Consider the following 18,148-nt stretch of genomic DNA (forward strand, 5'->3'; position numbering starts at 1 on the left):
CTATGTCTCTGACTGAGTTTGCATTACTGCTTATTTTGACCTCTGCTGGCTCTGAAAAGCTCATTTTCAACGTTCAATTCAGAATGTGATAAAACCAGATCCAGCCATAAAATGCATCATTCTTTTTTGTTTAAGACAACATTTCATGCACTGTTAAACATGTTAAAGCAAGTTGCAAGTGAAAATCTATGTCTCTGACTGAGTTTGCATTACTGTAATTTGACCTCTCTGCTGGCTGAGATAAGCTCATTTCAACGTCCAATTCAGAATGTAATAAAACCAGATCCAGCTATAAAATGCATCATTCTTTTTTGTTTTAGACAACATTTCATGCACTGTTAAACATGTTAAAGCAAGTTGCAAGTGAAAATCTATGTCTCTGACTGATTTTGCATTACTGTGATTTGACCTCTCTGCTGGCTGAGATAAGCTCATTTTCAACGTCCAATTCAGAATGTAATAAAACCAGATCCAGCCATAAAATGTATCATTCTTTTTTGTTTTAGACAACATTTCATGTACTGTTAAACATGTTAAAGCAAGTTGCAAGTGAAAATCTATGTCTCTGACTGAGTTTGCATTACTGCTTATTTTGACCTCTGCTGGCTCTGAAAAGCTCATTTTCAACGTCCAATTCAGAAAGTGATAAAACCAGATCTAGCCATAAAATGCATCATTCTTTTTTGTTTTAGACAACATTTCATGCACTGTTAAACATGTTAAAGCAAGTTGCAAGTGAAAATCTATGTCTCTGACTGAGTTTGCATTACTGCTTATTTTGACCTCTGCTGGCTCTGAAAAGCTCATTTTCAACGTTCAATTCAGAATGTGATAAAACCAGATCCAGCCATAAAATGCATCATTCTTTTTTGTTTTAGACAACATTTCATGTACTGTTAAACATGTTAAAGCAAGTTGCAAGTGAAAATCTATGTCTCTGACTGAGTTTGCATTACTGCTTATTTTGACCTCTGCTGGCTCTGAAAAGCTCATTTTCAACGTTCAATTCAGAATGTGATAAAACCAGATCCAGCCATAAAATGCATCATTCTTTTTTGTTTAAGACAACATTTCATGCACTGTTAAACATGTTAAAGCAAGATGCAAGTGAAAATCTATGTCTCTGACTGAGTTTGCATTACTGTGATTTGACCTCTCTGCTGGCTGAGATAAGCTCATTTTCAACGTCCAATTCAGAATGTAATAAAACCAGATCCAGCTATAAAATGCATCATTCTTTTTTGTTTTAGACAACATTTCATGCACTGTTAAACATGTTAAAGCAAGTTGCAAGTGAAAATCTATGTCTCTGACTGATTTTGCATTACTGTGATTTGACCTCTCTGCTGGCTGAGATAAGCTCATTTTCAACGTCCAATTCAGAATGTAATAAAACCAGATCCAGCCATAAAATGCATCATTCTTTTTTGTTTTAGACAACATTTCATGTACTGTTAAACATGTTAAAGCAAGTTGCAAGTGAAAATCTATGTCTCTGACTGAGTTTGCATTACTGTGATTTGACCTCTCTGCTGGCTGAGATAAGCTCATTTTCAACGTCCAATTCAGAATGTAATAAAACCAGATCCAGCTATAAAATGCATCATTCTTTTTTGCTTTAGACAACATTTCATGCACTGTTAAACATGTTAAAGCAAGTTGCAAGTGAAAATCTATGTCTCTGACTGAGTTTGCATTACTGTGATTTGACCTCTCTGCTGGCTGAGATAAGCTCATTTTCAACGTCCAATTCAGAATGTAATAAAACCAGATCCAGCCATAAAATGCATCATTCTTTTTTGTTTTAGACAACATTTCATGCACTGTTAAACATGTTAAAGCAAGTTGCAAGTGAAAATCTATGTCTCTGACTGAGTTTGCATTACTGTGATTTGACCTCTCTGCTGGCTGAGATAAGCTCATTTTCAACGTCCAATTCAGAATGTAATAAAACCAGATCCAGCCATAAAATGCATCATTCTTTTTTGTTTTAGACAACATTTCATGCACTGTTAAACATGTTAAAGCAAGTTGCAAGTGAAAATCTATGTCTCTGACTGAGTTTGCATTACTGTGATTTGACCTCTCTGCTGGCTGAGATAAGCTCATTTTCAACGTCCAATTCAGAATGTAATAAAACCAGATCCAGCTATAAAATGCATCATTCTTTTTTGTTTTAGACAACATTTCATGCACTGTTAAACATGTTAAAGCAAGTTGCAAGTGAAAATCTATGTCTCTGACTGAGTTTGCATTACTGTGATTTCACCTCTCTGCTGGCTGAGATAAGCTCATTTTCAACGTCCAATTCAGAATGTAATAAAACCAGATCCAGCCATAAAATGCATCATTCTTTTTTGTTTTAGACAACATTTCATGCACTGTTAAACATGTTAAAGCAAGTTGCAAGTGAAAATCTATGTCTCTGACTGAGTTTGCATTACTGTGATTTCACCTCTCTGCTGGCTGAGATAAGCTCATTTTCAACGTCCAATTCAGAATGTAATAAAACCAGATCCAGCCATAAAATGCATCATTCTTTTTTGTTTTAGACAACATTTCATGCACTGTTAAACATGTTAAAGCAAGTTGCAAGTGAAAATCTATGTCTCTGACTGAGTTTGCATTACTGTGATTTGACCTCTCTGCTGGCTGAGATAAGCTCATTTTCAACGTCCAATTCAGAATGTAATAAAACCAGATCCAGCCATAAAATGCATCATTCTTTTTGTTTTAGACAACATTTCATGCACTGTTAAACATGTTAAAGGAAGTTGCAAGTGAAAATCTATGTCTCTGACTGAGTTTGCATTACTGTGATTTGACCTCTCTGCTGGCTGAGATAAGCTCATTTTCAACGTCCAATTCAGAATGTAATAAAACCAGATCCAGCCATAAAATGCATCATTCTTTTTTGTTTTAGACAACATTTCATGCACTGTTAAACATGTTAAAGCAAGTTGCAAGTGAAAATCTATGTCTCTGACTGAGTTTGCATTACTGTGATTTGACCTCTCTGCTGGCTGAGATAAGCTCATTTTCAACGTCCAATTCAGAATGTAATAAAACCAGATCCAGCTATAAAATGCATCATTCTTTTTTGTTTTAGACAACATTTCATGCACTGTTAAACATGTTAAAGCAAGTTGCAAGTGAAAATCTATGTCTCTGACTGAGTTTGCATTACTGCTTATTTTGACCTCTGCTGGCTCTGAAAAGCTCATTTTCAACGTTCAATTCAGAATGTGATAAAACCAGATCCAGCCATAAAATGCATCATTCTTTTTTGTTTTAGACAACATTTCATGTACTGTTAAACATGTTAAAGCAAGTTGCAAGTAAAAATCTATGCCTCTGACTGAGTTTGCATTACTGCTTATTTTGACCTCTGCTGGCTCTGAAAAGCTCATTTTCAACGTTCAATTCAGAATGTGATAAAACCAGATCCAGCCATAAAATGCATCATTCTTTTTTGTTTAAGACAACATTTCATGCACTGTTAAACATGTTAAAGCAAGTTGCAAGTGAAAATCTATGTCTCTGACTGAGTTTGCATTACTGTGATTTGACCTCTCTGCTGGCTGAGATAAGCTCATTTTCAACGTCCAATTCAGAATGTAATAAAACCAGATCCAGCTATAAAATGCATCATTCTTTTTTGTTTTAGACAACATTTCATGCACTGTTAAACATGTTAAAGCAAGTTGCAAGTGAAAATCTATGTCTCTGACTGATTTTGCATTACTGTGATTTGACCTCTCTGCTGGCTGAGATAAGCTCATTTTCAACGTCCAATTCAGAATGTAATAAAACCAGATCCAGCCATAAAATGCATCATTCTTTTTTGTTTTAGACAACATTTCATGTACTGTTAAACATGTTAAAGCAAGTTGCAAGTGAAAATCTATGTCTCTGACTGAGTTTGCATTACTGCTTATTTTGACCTCTGCTGGCTCTGAAAAGCTCATTTTCAACGTTCAATTCAGAATGTGATAAAACCAGATCCAGCCATAAAATGCATCATTCTTTTTTGTTTAAGACAACATTTCATGCACTGTTAAACATGTTAAAGCAAGTTGCAAGTGAAAACCTATGTCTCTGACTGAGTTTGCATTACTGTGATTTCACCTCTCTGCTGGCTGAGATAAGCTCATTTTCAACGTCCAATTCAGAATGTAATAAAACCAGATCCAGCTATAAAATGCATCATTCTTTTTTGCTTTAGACAACATTTCATGCACTGTTAAACATGTTAAAGCAAGTTGCAAGTGAAAATCTATGTCTCTGACTGAGTTTGCATTACTGTGATTTGACCTCTCTGCTGGCTGAGATAAGCTCATTTTCAACGTCCAATTCAGAATGTAATAAAACCAGATCCAGCTATAAAATGCATCATTCTTTTTTGTTTTAGACAACATTTCATGCACTGTTAAACATGTTAAAGCAAGTTGCAAGTGAAAATCTATGTCTCTGACTGAGTTTGCATTACTGTGATTTCACCTCTCTGCTGGCTGAGATAAGCTCATTTTCAACGTCCAATTCAGAATGTAATAAAACCAGATCCAGCCATAAAATGCATCATTCTTTTTTGTTTTAGACAACATTTCATGCACTGTTAAACATGTTAAAGCAAGTTGCAAGTGAAAATCTATGTCTCTGACTGAGTTTGCATTACTGTGATTTGACCTCTCTGTTGGCTGAGATAAGCTCATTTTCAACGTCCAATTCAGAATGTAATAAAACCAGATCCAGCCATAAAATGCATCATTCTTTTTTGTTTTAGACAACATTTCATGCACTGTTAAACATGTTAAAGCAAGTTGCAAGTGAAAATCTATGTCTCTGACTGAGTTTGCATTACTGTGATTTGACCTCTCTGCTGGCTGAGATAAGCTCATTTTCAACGTCCAATTCAGAATGTAATAAAACCAGATCCAGCCATAAAATGCATCATTCTTTTTTGTTTTAGACAACATTTCATGCACTGTTAAACATGTTAAAGCAAGTTGCAAGTGAAAATCTATGTCTCTGACTGAGTTTGCATTACTGTGATTTCACCTCTCTGCTGGCTGAGATAAGCTCATTTTCAACGTCCAATTCAGAATGTAATAAAACCAGATCCAGCCATAAAATGCATCATTCTTTTTTGTTTTAGACAACATTTCATGCACTGTTAAACATGTTAAAGCAAGTTGCAAGTGAAAATCTATGTCTCTGACTGAGTTTGCATTACTGTGATTTGACCTCTCTGCTGGCTGAGATAAGCTCATTTTCAACGTCCAATTCAGAATGTAATAAAACCAGATCCAGCCATAAAATGCATCATTCTTTTTTGTTTTAGACAACATTTCATGCACTGTTAAACATGTTAAAGCAAGTTGCAAGTGAAAATCTATGTCTCTGACTGAGTTTGCATTACTGTGATTTGACCTCTCTGCTGGCTGAGATAAGCTCATTTTCAACGTCCAATTCAGAATGTAATAAAACCAGATCCAGCTATAAAATGCATCATTCTTTTTTGTTTTAGACAACATTTCATGCACTGTTAAACATGTTAAAGCAAGTTGCAAGTGAAAATCTATGTCTCTGACTGAGTTTGCATTACTGCTTATTTTGACCTCTGCTGGCTCTGAAAAGCTCATTTTCAACGTTCAATTCAGAATGTGATAAAACCAGATCCAGCCATAAAATGCATCATTCTTTTTTGTTTTAGACAACATTTCATGTACTGTTAAACATGTTAAAGCAAGTTGCAAGTAAAAATCTATGCCTCTGACTGAGTTTGCATTACTGCTTATTTTGACCTCTGCTGGCTCTGAAAAGCTCATTTTCAACGTTCAATTCAGAATGTGATAAAACCAGATCCAGCCATAAAATGCATCATTCTTTTTTGTTTAAGACAACATTTCATGCACTGTTAAACATGTTAAAGCAAGTTGCAAGTGAAAATCTATGTCTCTGACTGAGTTTGCATTACTGTAATTTGACCTCTCTGCTGGCTGAGATAAGCTCATTTCAACGTCCAATTCAGAATGTAATAAAACCAGATCCAGCTATAAAATGCATCATTCTTTTTTGTTTTAGACAACATTTCATGCACTGTTAAACATGTTAAAGCAAGTTGCAAGTGAAAATCTATGTCTCTGACTGATTTTGCATTACTGTGATTTGACCTCTCTGCTGGCTGAGATAAGCTCATTTTCAACGTCCAATTCAGAATGTAATAAAACCAGATCCAGCCATAAAATGTATCATTCTTTTTTGTTTTAGACAACATTTCATGTACTGTTAAACATGTTAAAGCAAGTTGCAAGTGAAAATCTATGTCTCTGACTGAGTTTGCATTACTGCTTATTTTGACCTCTGCTGGCTCTGAAAAGCTCATTTTCAACGTCCAATTCAGAAAGTGATAAAACCAGATCTAGCCATAAAATGCATCATTCTTTTTTGTTTTAGACAACATTTCATGCACTGTTAAACATGTTAAAGCAAGTTGCAAGTGAAAATCTATGTCTCTGACTGAGTTTGCATTACTGCTTATTTTGACCTCTGCTGGCTCTGAAAAGCTCATTTTCAACGTTCAATTCAGAATGTGATAAAACCAGATCCAGCCATAAAATGCATCATTCTTTTTTGTTTAAGACAACATTTCATGCACTGTTAAACATGTTAAAGCAAGTTGCAAGTGAAAAACTATGTCTCTGACTGAGTTTGCATTACTGTGATTTGACCTCTCTGCTGGCTGAGATAAGCTCATTTTCAACGTCCAATTCAGAATGTAATAAAACCAGATCCAGCCATAAAATGCATCATTCTTTTTTGTTTTAGACAACATTTCATGCACTGTTAAACATGTTAAAGCAAGTTGCAAGTGAAAATCTATGTCTCTGACTGAGTTTGCATTACTGTGATTTGACCTCTCTGCTGGCTGAGATAAGCTCATTTTCAACGTCCAATTCAGAATGTAATAAAACCAGATCCAGCCATAAAATGCATCATTCTTTTTTGTTTTAGACAACATTTCATGCACTGTTAAACATGTTAAAGCAAGTTGCAAGTGAAAATCTATGTCTCTGACTGAGTTTGCATTACTGTGATTTGACCTCTCTGCTGGCTGAGATAAGCTCATTTTCAACGTCCAATTCAGAATGTAATAAAACCAGATCCAGCTATAAAATGCATCATTCTTTTTTGTTTTAGACAACATTTCATGCACTGTTAAACATGTTAAAGCAAGTTGCAAGTGAAAATCTATGTCTCTGACTGAGTTTGCATTACTGTGATTTGACCTCTCTGCTGGCTGAGATAAGCTCATTTTCAACGTCCAATTCAGAATGTAATAAAACCAGATCCAGCCATAAAATGCATCATTCTTTTTTGTTTTAGACAACATTTCATGCACTGTTAAACATGTTAAAGCAAGTTGCAAGTGAAAATCTATGTCTCTGACTGAGTTTGCATTACTGTGATTTGACCTCTCTGCTGGCTGAGATAAGCTCATTTTTAACGTCCAATTCAGAATGTAATAAAACCAGATCCAGCCATAAAATGCATCATTCTTTTTTGTTTTAGACAACATTTCATGCACTGTTAAACATGTTAAAGCAAGTTGCAAGTGAAAATCTATGTCTCTGACTGAGTTTGCATTACTGTGATTTGACCTCTCTGCTGGCTGAGATAAGCTCATTTTCAACGTCCAATTCAGAATGTAATAAAACCAGATCCAGCTATAAAATGCATCATTCTTTTTTGTTTTAGACAACATTTCATGCACTGTTAAACATGTTAAAGCAAGTTGCAAGTGAAAATCTATGTCTCTGACTGAGTTTGCATTACTGTGATTTGACCTCTCTGCTGGCTGAGATAAGCTCATTTTCAACGTCCAATTCAGAATGTAATAAAACCAGATCCAGCCATAAAATGCATCATTCTTTTTTGTTTTAGACAACATTTCATGCACTGTTAAACATGTTAAAGCAAGTTGCAAGTGAAAATCTATGTCTCTGACTGAGTTTGCATTACTGTGATTTGACCTCTCTGCTGGCTGAGATAAGCTCATTTTCAACGTCCAATTCAGAATGTAATAAAACCAGATCCAGCCATAAAATGCATCATTCTTTTTTGTTTTAGACAACATTTCATGCACTGTTAAACATGTTAAAGCAAGTTGCAAGTGAAAATCTATGTCTCTGACTGAGTTTGCATTACTGTGATTTGACCTCTCTGCTGGCTGAGATAAGCTCATTTTCAACGTCCAATTCAGAATGTAATAAAACCAGATCCAGCCATAAAATGCATCATTCTTTTTTGTTTTAGACAACATTTCATGCACTGTTAAACATGTTAAAGCAAGTTGCAAGTGAAAATCTATGTCTCTGACTGAGTTTGCATTACTGTGATTTGACCTCTCTGCTGGCTGAGATAAGCTCATTTTCAACGTCCAATTCAGAATGTAATAAAACCAGATCCAGCTATAAAATGCATCATTCTTTTTTGTTTTAGACAACATTTCATGCACTGTTAAACATGTTAAAGCAAGTTGCAAGTGAAAATCTATGTCTCTGACTGAGTTTGCATTACTGCTTATTTTGACCTCTGCTGGCTCTGAAAAGCTCATTTTCAACGTTCAATTCAGAATGTGATAAAACCAGATCCAGCCATAAAATGCATCATTCTTTTTTGTTTTAGACAACATTTCATGCACTGTTAAACATGTTAAAGCAAGTTGCAAGTGAAAATCTATGTCTCTGACTGAGTTTGCATTACTGTGATTTCACCTCTCTGCTGGCTGAGATAAGCTCATTTTCAACGTCCAATTCAGAATGTAATAAAACCATATCCAGCTATAAAATGCATCATTCTTTTTTGTTTTAGACAACATTTCATGCACTGTTAAACATGTTAAAGCAAGTTGCAAGTGAAAATCTATGTCTCTGACTGAGTTTGCATTACTGTGATTTGACCTCTCTGCTGGCTGAGATAAGCTCATTTTCAACGTCCAATTCAGAATGTAATAAAACCTGATCCAGCTATAAAATGCATCATTCTTTTTTGTTTTAGACAACATTTCATGCACTGTTAAACATGTTAAAGCAAATTGCAAGTGAAAATCTATGTCTCTGACTGAGTTTGCATTACTGTGATTTGACCTCTCTGCTGGCTGAGATAAGCTCATTTTCAACGTCCAATTCAGAATGTAATAAAACCAGATCCAGCCATAAAATGCATCATTCTTTTTTGTTTTAGACAACATTTCATGCACTGTTAAACATGTTAAAGCAAGTTGCAAGTGAAAATCTATGTCTCTGACTGAGTTTGCATTACTGTGATTTGACCTCTCTGCTGGCTGAGATAAGCGCATTTTCAACGTCCAATTCAGAATGTAATAAAACCAGATCCAGCCATAAAATGCATCATTCTTTTTTGTTTTAGACAACATTTCATGCACTGTTAAACATGTTAAAGCAAGTTGCAAGTGAAAATCTATGTCTCTGACTGAGTTTGCATTACTGTGATTTGACCTCTCTGCTGGCTGAGATAAGCGCATTTTCAACGTCCAATTCAGAATGTAATAAAACCAGATCCAGCCATAAAATGCATCATTCTTTTTTGTTTTAGACAACATTTCATGCACTGTTAAACATGTTAAAGCAAGTTGCAAGTGAAAATCTATGTCTCTGACTGAGTTTGCATTACTGTGATTTGACCTCTCTGCTGGCTGAGATAAGCTCATTTTCAACGTCCAATTCAGAAAGTGATAAAAACAGATCTAGCCATAAAATGCATCATTCTTTTTTGTTTTAGACAACATTTCATGCACTGTTAAACATGTTAAAGCAAGTTGCAAGTGAAAATCTATGTCTCTGACTGAGTTTGCATTACTGCTTATTTTGACCTCTGCTGGCTCTGAAAAGCTCATTTTCAACGTCCAATTCAGAAAGTGATAAAACCAGATCTAGCCATAAAATGCATCATTCTTTTTTGTTTTAGACAACATTTCATGCACTGTTAAACATGTTAAAGCAAGTTGCAAGTGAAAATCTATGTCTCTGACTGAGTTTGCATTACTGTGATTTCACCTCTCTGCTGGCTGAGATAAGCTCATTTTCAACGTCCAATTCAGAATGTAATAAAACCAGATCCAGCCATAAAATGCATCATTCTTTTTTGTTTTAGACAACATTTCATGCACTGTTAAACATGTTAAAGCAAGTTGCAAGTGAAAATCTATGTCTCTGACTGAGTTTGCATTACTGTGATTTGACCTCTCTGCTGGCTGAGATAAGCTCATTTTCAACGTCCAATTCAGAATGTAATAAAACCAGATCCAGCTATAAAATGCATCATTCTTTTTTGTTTTAGACAACATTTCATGCACTGTTAAACTTGTTAAAGCAAGTTGCAAGTGAAAATCTATGTCTCTGACTGAGTTTGCATTACTGTGATTTGACCTCTCTGCTGGCTGAGATAAGCTCATTTTCAACGTCCAATTCAGAATGTAATAAAACCAGATCCAGCCATAAAATGCATCATTCTTTTTTGTTTTAGACAACATTTCATGCACTGTTAAACATGTTAAAGCAAGTTGCAAGTGAAAATCTATGTCTCTGACTGAGTTTGCATTACTGCTTATTTCGACCTCTGCTGGCTCTGAAAAGCTCATTTTCAACGTTCAATTCAGAATGTGATAAAACCAGATCCAGCCATAAAATGCATCATTCTTTTTTGTTTAAGACAACATTTCATGCACTGTTAAACATGTTAAAGCAAGTTGCAAGTGAAAATCTATGTCTCTGACTGAGTTTGCATTACTGTGATTTGACCTCTCTGCTGGCTGAGATAAGCTCATTTTCAACGTCCAATTCAGAATGTAATAAAACTAGATCCAGCTATAAAATGCATCATTCTTTTTTGTTTTAGACAACATTTCATGCACTGTTAAACATGTTAAAGCAAGTTGCAAGTGAAAATCTATGTCTCTGACTGATTTTGCATTACTGTGATTTGACCTCTCTGCTGGCTGAGATAAGCTCATTTTCAACGTTCAATTCAGAATGTGATAAAACCAGATCCAGCCATAAAATGCATCATTCTTTTTTGTTTAAGACAACATTTCATGCACTGTTAAACATGTTAAAGCAAGTTGCAAGTGAAAAACTATGTCTCTGACTGAGTTTGCATTACTGTGATTTGACCTCTCTGCTGGCTGAGATAAGCTCATTTTCAACGTCCAATTCAGAATGTAATAAAACCAGATCCAGCCATAAAATGCATCATTCTTTTTTGTTTTAGACAACATTTCATGCACTGTTAAACATGTTAAAGCAAGTTGCAAGTGAAAATCTATGTCTCTGACTGAGTTTGCATTACTGTGATTTGACCTCTCTGCTGGCTGAGATAAGCTCATTTTCAACGTCCAATTCAGAATGTAATAAAACCAGATCCAGCCATAAAATGCATCATTCTTTTTTGTTTTAGACAACATTTCATGCACTGTTAAACATGTTAAAGCAAGTTGCAAGTGAAAAACTATGTCTCTGACTGAGTTTGCATTACTGTGATTTGACCTCTCTGCTGGCTGAGATAAGCTCATTTTCAACGTCCAATTCAGAATGTAATAAAACCAGATCCAGCCATAAAATGCATCATTCTTTTTTGTTTTAGACAACATTTCATGCACTGTTAAACATGTTAAAGCAAGTTGCAAGTGAAAATCTATGTCTCTGACTGAGTTTGCATTACTGTGATTTGACCTCTCTGCTGGCTGAGATAAGCTCATTTTCAACGTCCAATTCAGAATGTAATAAAACCAGATCCAGCCATAAAATGCATCATTCTTTTTTGTTTTAGACAACATTTCATGACCTGTTAAACATGTTAAAGCAAGTTGCAAGTGAAAATCTATGTCTCTGACTGAGTTTGCATTACTGTGATTTGACCTCTCTGCTGGCTGAGATAAGCTCATTTTCAACGTCCAATTCAGAATGTAATAAAACCAGATCCAGCCATAAAATGCATCATTCTTTTTTGTTTTAGACAACATTTCATGCACTGTTAAACATGTTAAAGCAAGTTGCAAGTGAAAATCTATGTCTCTGACTGAGTTTGCATTACTGTGATTTGACCTCTCTGCTGGCTGAGATAAGCTCATTTTCAACGTCCAATTCAGAATGTAATAAAACCAGATCCAGCTATAAAATGCATCATTCTTTTTTGTTTTAGACAACATTTCATGCACTGTTAAACATGTTAAAGCAAGTTGCAAGTGAAAATCTATGTCTCTGACTGAGTTTGCATTACTGTGATTTGACCTCTCTGCTGGCTGAGATAAGCTCATTTTCAACGTCCAATTCAGAATGTAATAAAACCAGATCCAGCCATAAAATGCATCATTCTTTTTTGTTTTAGACAACATTTCATGCACTGTTAAACATGTTAAAGCAAGTTGCAAGTGAAAATCTATGTCTCTGACTGAGTTTGCATTACTGTGATTTGACCTCTCTGCTGGCTGAGATAAGCTCATTTTCAACGTCCAATTCAGAATGTAATAAAACCAGATCCAGCCATAAAATGCATCATTCTTTTTTGTTTTAGACAACATTTCATGCACTGTTAAACATGTTAAAGCAAGTTGCAAGTGAAAATCTATGTCTCTGACTGAGTTTGCATTACTGTGATTTCACCTCTCTGCTGGCTGAGATAAGCTCATTTTCAACGTCCAATTCAGAATGTAATAAAACCAGATCCAGCCATAAAATGCATCATTCTTTTTTGTTTTAGACAACATTTCATGCACTGTTAAACATGTTAAAGCAAGTTGCAAGTGAAAATCTATGTCTCTGACTGAGTTTGCATTACTGTGATTTCACCTCTCTGCTGGCTGAGATAAGCTCATTTTCAACGTCCAATTCAGAATGTAATAAAACCAGATCCAGCCATAAAATGCATCATTCTTTTTTGTTTTAGACAACATTTCATGCACTGTTAAACATGTTAAAGCAAGTTGCAAGTGAAAATCTATGTCTCTGACTGAGTTTGCATTACTGTGATTTGACCTCTCTGCTGGCTGAGATAAGCTCATTTTCAACGTCCAATTCAGAATGTAATAAAACCAGATCCAGCCATAAAATGCATCATTCTTTTTTGTTTTAGACAACATTTCATGCACTGTTAAACATGTTAAAGCAAGTTGCAAGTGAAAATCTATGTCTCTGACTGAGTTTGCATTACTGTGATTTGACCTCTCTGCTGGCTGAGATAAGCTCATTTTCAACGTCCAATTCAGAATGTAATAAAACCAGATCCAGCTATAAAATGCATCATTCTTTTTTGTTTTAGACAACATTTCATGCACTGTTAAACATGTTAAAGCAAGTTGCAAGTGAAAATCTATGTCTCTGACTGAGTTTGCATTACTGCTTATTTTGACCTCTGCTGGCTCTGAAAAGCTCATTTTCAACGTTCAATTCAGAATGTGATAAAACCAGATCCAGCCATAAAATGCATCATTCTTTTTTGTTTTAGACAACATTTCATGTACTGTTAAACATGTTAAAGCAAGTTGCAAGTAAAAATCTATGCCTCTGACTGAGTTTGCATTACTGCTTATTTTGACCTCTGCTGGCTCTGAAAAGCTCATTTTCAACGTTCAATTCAGAATGTGATAAAACCAGATCCAGCCATAAAATGCATCATTCTTTTTTGTTTAAGACAACATTTCATGCACTGTTAAACATGTTAAAGCAAGTTGCAAGTGAAAATCTATGTCTCTGACTGAGTTTGCATTACTGTAATTTGACCTCTCTGCTGGCTGAGATAAGCTCATTTCAACGTCCAATTCAGAATGTAATAAAACCAGATCCAGCCATAAAATGCATCATTCTTTTTTGTTTTAGACAACATTTCATGCACTGTTAAACATGTTAAAGCAAGTTGCAAGTGAAAATCTATGTCTCTGACTGAGTTTGCATTACTGCTTATTTTGACCTCTGCTGGCTCTGAAAAGCTCATTTTCAACGTTCAATTCAGAATGTGATAAAACCAGATCCAGCCATAAAATGCATCATTCTTTTTTGTTTTAGACAACATTTCATGTACTGTTAAACATGTTAAAGCAAGTTGCAAGTAAAAATCTATGCCTCTGACTGAGTTTGCATTACTGCTTATTTTGACCTCTGCTGGCTCTGAAAAGCTCATTTTCAACGTTCAATTCAGAATGTGATAAAACCAGATCCAGCCATAAAATGCATCATTCTTTTTTGTTTAAGACAACATTTCATGCACTGTTAAACATGTTAAAGCAAGTTGCAAGTGAAAATCTATGTCTCTGACTGAGTTTGCATTACTGTAATTTGACCTCTCTGCTGGCTGAGATAAGCTCATTTCAACGTCCAATTCAGAATGTAATAAAACCAGATCCAGCTATAAAATGCATCATTCTTTTTTGTTTTAGACAACATTTCATGCACTGTTAAACATGTTAAAGCAAGTTGCAAGTGAAAATCTATGTCTCTGACTGATTTTGCATTACTGTGATTTGACCTCTCTGCTGGCTGAGATAAGCTCATTTTCAACGTCCAATTCAGAATGTAATAAAACCAGATCCAGCCATAAAATGTATCATTCTTTTTTGTTTTAGACAACATTTCATGTACTGTTAAACATGTTAAAGCAAGTTGCAAGTGAAAATCTATGTCTCTGACTGAGTTTGCATTACTGCTTATTTTGACCTCTGCTGGCTCTGAAAAGCTCATTTTCAACGTCCAATTCAGAAAGTGATAAAACCAGATCTAGCCATAAAATGCATCATTCTTTTTTGTTTTAGACAACATTTCATGCACTGTTAAACATGTTAAAGCAAGTTGCAAGTGAAAATCTATGTCTCTGACTGAGTTTGCATTACTGCTTATTTTGACCTCTGCTGGCTGAGATAAGCTCATTTTCAACGTCCAATTCAGAATGTAATAAAACCAGATCCAGCCATAAAATGTATCATTCTTTTTTGTTTTAGACAACATTTCATGTACTGTTAAACATGTTAAAGCAAGTTGCAAGTGAAAATCTATGTCTCTGACTGAGTTTGCATTACTGCTTATTTTGACCTCTGCTGGCTCTGAAAAGCTCATTTTCAACGTCCAATTCAGAAAGTGATAAAACCAGATCTAGCCATAAAATGCATCATTCTTTTTTGTTTTAGACAACATTTCATGCACTGTTAAACATGTTAAAGCAAGTTGCAAGTGAAAATCTATGTCTCTGACTGAGTTTGCATTACTGCTTATTTTGACCTCTGCTGGCTCTGAAAAGCTCATTTTCAACGTTCAATTCAGAATGTGATAAAACCAGATCCAGCCATAAAATGCATCATTCTTTTTTGTTTAAGACAACATTTCATGCACTGTTAAACATGTTAAAGCAAGTTGCAAGTGAAAAACTATGTCTCTGACTGAGTTTGCATTACTGTGATTTGACCTCTCTGCTGGCTGAGATAAGCTCATTTTCAACGTCCAATTCAGAATGTAATAAAACCAGATCCAGCCATAAAATGCATCATTCTTTTTTGTTTTAGACAACATTTCATGCACTGTTAAACATGTTAAAGCAAGTTGCAAGTGAAAATCTATGTCTCTGACTGAGTTTGCATTACTGTGATTTGACCTCTCTGCTGGCTGAGATAAGCTCATTTTCAACGTCCAATTCAGAATGTAATAAAACCAGATCCAGCCATAAAATGCATCATTCTTTTTTGTTTTAGACAACATTTCATGCACTGTTAAACATGTTAAAGCAAGTTGCAAGTGAAAATCTATGTCTCTGACTGAGTTTGCATTACTGTGATTTGACCTCTCTGCTGGCTGAGATAAGCTCATTTTCAACGTCCAATTCAGAATGTAATAAAACCAGATCCAGCTATAAAATGCATCATTCTTTTTTGTTTTAGACAACATTTCATGCACTGTTAAACATGTTAAAGCAAGTTGCAAGTGAAAATCTATGTCTCTGACTGAGTTTGCATTACTGTGATTTGACCTCTCTGCTGGCTGAGATAAGCTCATTTTCAACGTCCAATTCAGAATGTAATAAAACCAGATCCAGCCATAAAATGCATCATTCTTTTTTGTTTTAGACAACATTTCATGCACTGTTAAACATGTTAAAGCAAGTTGCAAGTGAAAATCTATGTCTCTGACTGAGTTTGCATTACTGTGATTTGACCTCTCTGCTGGCTGAGATAAGCTCATTTTCAACGTCCAATTCAGAATGTAATAAAACCAGATCCAGCTATAAAATGCATCATTCTTTTTTGTTTTAGACAACATTTCATGCACTGTTAAACATGTTAAAGCAAGTTGCAAGTGAAAATCTATGTCTCTGACTGAGTTTGCATTACTGTGATTTGACCTCTCTGCTGGCTGAGATAAGCTCATTTTCAACGTCCAATTCAGAATGTAATAAAACCAGATCCAGCCATAAAATGCATCATTCTTTTTTGTTTTAGACAACATTTCATGCACTGTTAAACATGTTAAAGCAAGTTGCAAGTGAAAATCTATGTCTCTGACTGAGTTTGCATTACTGTGATTTGACCTCTCTGCTGGCTGAGATAAGCTCATTTTTAACGTCCAATTCAGAATGTAATAAAACCAGATCCAGCCATAAAATGCATCATTCTTTTTTGTTTTAGACAACATTTCATGCACTGTTAAACATGTTAAAGCAAGTTGCAAGTGAAAATCTATGTCTCTGACTGAGTTTGCATTACTGTGATTTGACCTCTCTGCTGGCTGAGATAAGCTCATTTTCAACGTCCAATTCAGAATGTAATAAAACCAGATCCAGCTATAAAATGCATCATTCTTTTTTGTTTTAGACAACATTTCATGCACTGTTAAACATGTTAAAGCAAGTTGCAAGTGAAAATCTATGTCTCTGACTGAGTTTGCATTACTGTGATTTGACCTCTCTGCTGGCTGAGATAAGCTCATTTTCAACGTCCAATTCAGAATGTAATAAAACCAGATCCAGCCATAAAATGCATCATTCTTTTTTGTTTTAGACAACATTTCATGCACTGTTAAACATGTTAAAGCAAGTTGCAAGTGAAAATCTATGTCTCTGACTGAGTTTGCATTACTGTGATTTCACCTCTCTGCTGGCTGAGATAAGCTCATTTTCAACGTCCAATTCAGAATGTAATAAAACCAGATCCAGCCATAAAATGCATCATTCTTTTTTGTTTTAGACAACATTTCATGCACTGTTAAACATGTTAAAGCAAGTTGCAAGTGAAAATCTATGTCTCTGACTGAGTTTGCATTACTGTGATTTGACCTCTCTGCTGGCTGAGATAAGCTCATTTTCAACGTCCAATTCAGAATGTAATAAAACCAGATCCAGCCATAAAATGCATCATTCTTTTTTGTTTTAGACAACATTTCATGCACTGTTAAACATGTTAAAGCAAGTTGCAAGTGAAAATCTATGTCTCTGACTGAGTTTGCATTACTGTGATTTGACCTCTCTGCTGGCTGAGATAAGCTCATTTTCAACGTCCAATTCAGAATGTAATAAAACCAGATCCAGCTATAAAATGCATCATTCTTTTTTGTTTTAGACAACATTTCATGCACTGTTAAACATGTTAAAGCAAGTTGCAAGTGAAAATCTATGTCTCTGACTGAGTTTGCATTACTGCTTATTTTGACCTCTGCTGGCTCTGAAAAGCTCATTTTCAACGTTCAATTCAGAATGTGATAAAACCAGATCCAGCCATAAAATGCATCATTCTTTTTTGTTTTAGACAACATTTCATGCACTGTTAAACATGTTAAAGCAAGTTGCAAGTGAAAATCTATGTCTCTGACTGAGTTTGCATTACTGTGATTTCACCTCTCTGCTGGCTGAGATAAGCTCATTTTCAACGTCCAATTCAGAATGTAATAAAACCATATCCAGCTATAAAATGCATCATTCTTTTTTGTTTTAGACAACATTTCATGCACTGTTAAACATGTTAAAGCAAGTTGCAAGTGAAAATCTATGTCTCTGACTGAGTTTGCATTACTGTGATTTGACCTCTCTGCTGGCTGAGATAAGCTCATTTTCAACGTCCAATTCAGAATGTAATAAAACCTGATCCAGCTATAAA

The sequence above is a fragment of the Danio rerio genome, chromosome 18 (assembly GCF_049306965.1).
Source record: "Danio rerio strain Tuebingen ecotype United States chromosome 18, GRCz12tu, whole genome shotgun sequence".
Taxonomy (NCBI): Eukaryota; Metazoa; Chordata; class Actinopteri; order Cypriniformes; family Danionidae; genus Danio; species Danio rerio.